Source organism: Hyposmocoma kahamanoa, unplaced genomic scaffold (genome assembly GCF_003589595.1).
Source record: "Hyposmocoma kahamanoa isolate Upper Pololo Valley unplaced genomic scaffold, ASM358959v1 78, whole genome shotgun sequence".
In the NCBI taxonomy this organism is placed as follows: domain Eukaryota; kingdom Metazoa; phylum Arthropoda; class Insecta; order Lepidoptera; family Cosmopterigidae; genus Hyposmocoma; species Hyposmocoma kahamanoa.
The window spans coordinates 3406539-3413097 of NW_020653945.1; the positions used below are offsets into that span (position 1 = coordinate 3406539).

General features: G+C 33.8%; 1 non-coding gene across 1 annotated transcript; it reads left to right on the forward strand.

Moving 5' to 3' along the window:
* The first annotated feature begins 163 nt into the window (after positions 1–163).
* Positions 164–282, forward strand: LOC113233463. Its single transcript, XR_003310705.1, has one exon. It is a non-coding gene; the product is annotated as a 5S ribosomal RNA (ribosomal RNA).
* Positions 283–6559: the final 6277 nt, after the last annotated feature.

Below are 6559 nucleotides of genomic sequence, written 5' to 3' on the forward strand. Positions count from 1 at the left end.
ATTATTATGAATTTCAAATTCTTATGAAATGTGCATTATCAATTTTTGTTATGGTAGAGTATCCAAATTTATAAATAATATCGATGGTAACGCATGGTCGTATAATAAGCATTTTGTATAAAATATGTTTCTGAAACTGAATATTAATTTTCGCATTACTGTCGCCAACGACCATACCACGTTGGATACACCGGTTCTCGTCCGATCACCGAAGTTAAGCGACGTCGGGCGCTGTCAGTACTTGGATGGGTGACCGCCTGGGAACACAGCGTGTCGTTGGCTTTTTTGCTACTTCCTAACAAATTTTTGACTACTGCTATGACAATCTCTAATATTTGTCTAAAGAAATCTACGGTTTGAATCCCTGTGGCGCGACGGAATAAATCAAAATGAGAATTTTTTATTTGATTATCTATAGCCTAAACCTGCTCCGTACCCAACAGTAAGGCCTACAGTAATAATTGGTTGATGAAGATGATGAAATTCGGTTTTGTACGTGCCTGTTTACTTGACAGTAGGCTACACAAAGCAATTTTACGTTAATAGAAATTAATTACTGAAGCGCCATCTATCGTTTCCATCTTGTATATTTACAACAGCTCCCTCTGCCAAGTAAGCACTGAACTATTACGTATGTTAATTCACACGAAGAACAAAAACTTAACAAATACAGTGCTTAATATAGGCTGATGAATGCACCAATCGTAGACAGAGCGCCAATAATACGCGGAGTTCTGCAAACTTCACCTCAGTCCGCCATTTTCGCTTGTGTGTTATGGTCGTGTCAATTTTTACGAGCAAATTCGCGAAAATCGTGGCAAAATGCCTTATTGTGCCGTTTTGGAATGTAAAAATGACAGCCGCAACAAAAATATAAGCCGTGGTGGTGTTTCATATCATCGGTAAGTCTTATTTCAATAAATTTCTCATTTTCTGTGTATCGAATTGATTATTTGTATTGTAAGAAACAAAAGTATGTCAATCAAATACTGGTAGGTATATACAATGTGGTCCATTATACATGTATGTTATATTGTAGTAATGTGTACAAATCAATGAATACAGAACGTACTATAATCGTTTCAGTTTCCCACGAAATCCTTTCCGAAAAGAAAAATGGATAGAAGCGACTGGAAGACAAATTTGGATGCCCTCAAAATCAAGTACAATATGTTCAGACCACTTCAATCAGAATGACTTTATCATTTCAAAAAAAGGACTTAAATATGTGAATTCCACGGCTGTTCCTACTAAAAAAATTGTGACTGTAATTAATGTAAGTACATATTTTTGCCGTTTTAATACCTAATTATCGTTACACCAGTCACACAACTTATGTAGGTAGGTACCACAGATATATATCTAGATAGACGCTGCAAGTACAGCAATTTGTATGATAACCACACACTATGACGTCACAAGAGCTATTTAGTGACGGGAACGTCCTTCCGCTCTAAATCGATTAATTGAGCGGAATACGCGTATTCCATTCAATTAATCGATTCTAAACAGAATAATTTTTGTTCAAGTATTTGTTGATTACAAGTATTCGTAATACTAATATAGTAGAAGAATACTAGAATAAGATATTAATGTCCTTTATTAAAACTTGTTTTCAAGAAATGTTGATAACTTTAAAAAATGAAGACTTTAATTTTTAATCGACTTCAAATATTAAAATTATTGTCTTGCCAATAAAATGAGCTTATTTGTAATAGAAGATCTTATCGATTAACTTAAATAATGAAAACGCACGTCAATATATGAACTTGCGACTGCCTTAATTAATTTTACTAGATGGTTTTCTGTTGGTAATTGATCAAATTGATGAATGGATAAGATAACTGAAACTGTTACTGCTGACAAAATATGGTAGGTAAAATCTTATTAATCAGAAGAGGTGTACTTACTGACGGCCTCGTGCGAACTTTTTGTGAGTGTTTATTATTTCTCGGATTTCTAACTCTGCTACTGATATTTGGGTAGCATCTTGGTGGGATCATAGATTTAGTATATAGGTACCCATAGATCGGCCCAGTAGTATTTGAGACGAGACCAGAACAAAAATACATCTGTGTGCGTGTAATGTGCATGTGAGCAAGATAAATAGTGTTGCGCGACGCACAGACTCGATGATATCGATTACCACCATGATTTCACTTCGTCGTATCCACCAAAATAATTATGATTCTCGCCTGAGCGACGGAGATGGCCAAAGCGCAATCCAAGTTCGAATACTGAAGTGAAGAATCAGTGTTACAGTCTTACCGCGAAACGTATAGATTTTAATTAACTAATTGATTAATCATTCAATAAAAAATAATGGATGAAATTCGTTACTTTTGTATGGAAAATCACTAGTAACGTTTAAATATTAACGTCTTGGAATGCGACCTTAATAGAAAATATGTAAATAGACGTATAAAATGAATAAAATAATATATTTTGGAAAAAATAAAAGTACAAACAAAGTTATTGGATTTTTATTTTCTTTTAAAGAGCACCAACTTATTAAAAAAACGTCTCAAACTTTCCATCGAAGTATTTTGAAGTTTAGTGAGATAGGTTTCAACTATTCGTTTAATTAATAAGTATTTATGATTGTATAATGCAGTTCAATTGTACATATGAATATCAAGTGTGTTAAAGAAGGTTTTATATGACAACAAGACATTTGTTTACTAATTTTCGAAACATGTTTTCATTTACATTCTTAAGGTCGTATTCCAGAACTCTACTCAATGCTCATGTCAGGAATTGAGTATGACTTAAAGCACTAGAAATCATACTCAAGTCCTTGCCATTAGGGTCGCATTTCCAGTGCTTGAAATCATACTCAAGTCCTGACTCGAGCATTGAGTAGAGTTCTGGAATACGACCCTTAAATTTTATATTTCTTCGGAAAAGCCGTTCAGACTGAATACCTATCCGGTAAACTTCTAGAGAAGAATAAATGAGGCCCCCTAAGTCCTTCATGTATTGTATAATTATAGTATTTTTTTTTAACTGGGACAGTACGGAAACTTCCGAAACTATCTGAGATACAGGAAAACGTCTTAGGAACTATTAAGTTTTATTTTGTGAATACAATTTTGGCATAATAAATGTTTTGATCAAACGTAAGTTGCCCATAAAAATGAATAAAATTGATTATTTTTTTATAGAGATCGACTCCGTGTCATGTAAAGATCATTTTATTGTATGGTATAGAAAAATCGGGACTTCGTGACGAGATCGGAAGTTGGTCAAGTTTCACTAAATGTTTTTTTTTCATACAACATGAAAAAAATTGACTAATTTTCTTAGTGCTGAAAGACGCAGTACCGTTTAAGAATGATTTCACTGCTCTGGAAGAAGAGAATCGGCACATCAGAAGTTGGTCAAATTTAATAAAACGTTATTCATTTTGTGTGAAAAAATATTGTGAAATTTGATCATCTTCTGCTGTCCCGATTTTTTTTTCGTCCCATACAATGAAATGATCCTCACTTAATCAATTTTATTAATTTTTATGGACAACTCACGCTTGATAAAAAATTGACTAAGCCAAAATTATTGAAAAAAAAGAATTAATGGTTCCTAAGACAGTTTCTTCGTATCTTCTGCGGTTTCGAATTTCCCCATACTGTCCCACTAAAAAAACACTGTATAAGTGTAGTGTCTTTAACTCCGTCGTAAAGAGCAGTCACACGAGACTCGTATTTGATTTTCTTTGCTAATTGTTTCACCGCTGACTCCATGTCTTCAGGCATCAATGTAACCTTCAAAAAAAATATAATTGTTATAACGCTGATAAATGTCGATGATTTTGGCTGTATGCGAGCCACACCTTAGCCTTTATTTTTTCAGTTAATGACATATCGATAACCTATTATTGATTACATCACTCTCTATAAAAGTGAGGTTATGAATTGCAGAAATTCACGTATTTGATGTCTTTTTTACTTGAATTCGTATAGATTTGGGTTGTTAATACAATTGAATGGAAATTTACGCATATATTTAGGTACAAAACATTTGTGATAGTGCTTTTAGACAGCTAAAAATTGGAATAGTACTTACATGTAAAATGTACCATTCTGTGAGTTTTCGTTTTTAGATGTGTTACATCCGGGTAGTGCACGCTTAACCATAACTAATAAATGTATAATTATCACTATTTCACACGTTAAAACCTAATATTTTTCAAAAATAAACGATATTTGTTTCACTGTCAACTGACACTAGGTTCATACAGGGTCATAGAATGTAATGAAATGGTGTCATCTACCCATCTCGTTCTAACATATGTGTATACTGACATCCTTTCACTTGCATTGCCAATCTATGGGTGGAATAAACTAGACCACCTTCGTTCTTGAAAACAACGAACTCACACGTATGACCAACTCCAGGTTTTTGTAAAGACAGCGCACTGTTATTATATTATAATTTTTTGTATTACTCGTACTACATATCCGGCGATGTATGTAATTATTTGCTCACTATATTCGGACATTCGAGGCAACTTGCTGCAAAAATTATCGAAATTACCATTACCACTGATAATAGATACTACAAAACTGAAAAAAAAAACGGTAACGTTACTAAACGTTGTACTTATAACAAAAAAGTTATAGAATATTTTTATAATATTGCTAAGGTCATAATAATTTTCGTCTCTTTGTTTTCAAAATCGATCAGAATCGAGAACAGGGGCCTTACCATAAACTCTTATTACAATTCAGTATAGGTTCGCAATGACAAAAACGCGGGATGGTGATATACATTTCATGTAGCGCTAACGTATACATCACTAAACTATTAAATGTGGCCAAAAGAATGTACAAGCGGCCGTACCACGAAACTGAACGCATTATACAAAAGTGCGTTCATTCGATATTCATGGCGTATTAACAAAAGATCACAAATATATCGCACCAAGTAAAAGCCGCAATGTATTACAAATCATGAGACACACACATATTTGTTTTCTCGAAATTCATACAAAATCAAAATAATTGTTTTTAAAATAAATTATACATCTACTGATTACAAAATCACTTGCCTGTGGAAGGAAACGTCCCTGTTTACTCGTTTACCCACAGTTATGGTGCTTTTGCAGTTTATGGCACAATTATGCATTTTTCGCATTTTCGACTGGTGTTTATCTACGATAATAGAAGTGTAGCAGCAGCAACTAAGTGTATTTTAGTTACATTGGGCACTCGAAGTACTTACACGTGTGGCGTCTATCTAGATATATGTCTGTGGTAGGTACAATACAAGCATATATTCGCCGCGACGACAGCACCACCCAAACCGCGGTGGCGGTGGCGTGGAAACACGTGAAATTCCGCGCCCGACCGATATAATGTGCTTGTGTGTTGTATGTATGATTGCCGCCACTCCATCATCTTCACTGGAGCAACTAAAACTTAATCTTTTAATACTTTTACGTTTTTTAATACTTTTACGTACATAATTGTTTTGTCCCCCCCTTTTTCTAGCATACAAATCCGGATGAAGAAGTGAGCTCAAGCGCTTCAAAAAAACGAGCCGGCGATTTCATAAATAAAGGTGATTCTATGCCCGAACCTTGTGTAAAAAAAGTTTGCAAGGGCAATGTAGATATACCAAATAAAGAGCTCACCGTAGCAAAAGTCACGCCGAGCACATCAAGCACTTGTGATGTGAATAATTGTAGTTATTTGAGTGGTGGCAATACGATAGAAATTAATCCCATAGTTGATGGAAATGCAGCAGATGTACATCATTACTTCATTGAAATCAAATCAGAAATTATAGAAGAACCGCAGGAAAATGAAGATCAGTCACCTGGATTTATTTATTCAAGTGAAACAGAAGGGTTTGATAATAAAGTAAAAAAACAGAATGTAAAATCCAAACAGTTGGAAATTCAAAGACGTAGGCCACGAAGAAAACTAATTAATGTGGAAGACATTTTCAAAACACTAATAAAATTGTTTGGTATGGCGACTGAAAACATTGACAGTTTAAGAAATATTAATGTGCAGGTTTGTTTTCTTATTCATTACTGAATTTAATATAGCCAAGCATAAATACTTATGCATTTATGTAAGTATACATATAAGTATGTTGAGTAAAGTTTTTCGTTTATGTGAATATTTTATGAAATACAACTTTAAAAGCGATTCAAAATGTCATCAGTGTATTCATTGACTATTGAACTCTTAAAAAAAATATTTATCGTCAAGCATTGTAAATTTATAGTAGTTTTTCCATGGACTTTTTCAGGCTATCTTTTCTCAACTAGTTCTGTTTTCATTATTTCTTTGTAGCTTGAATAATCAAGTACCTACTTAAAACTTTTTAATTTTTATTGAATTGATATTCAATCATTTTTTGTAAAATTACTCCACTAGTTTGTTATATCATTAATGCCAGACGCTATACCAACTAAGCCACGGAACGAACCAGCAGACCTCACGAATTTTTCTATATGCTTGCTGTTGTGTCTTTGTATTTGGTTTTTCAACAACTTTTTAGACGAAAAATTCGTGAGGTCTGCTGGTTCGTTCCGTGGCTTAGTTGGTAT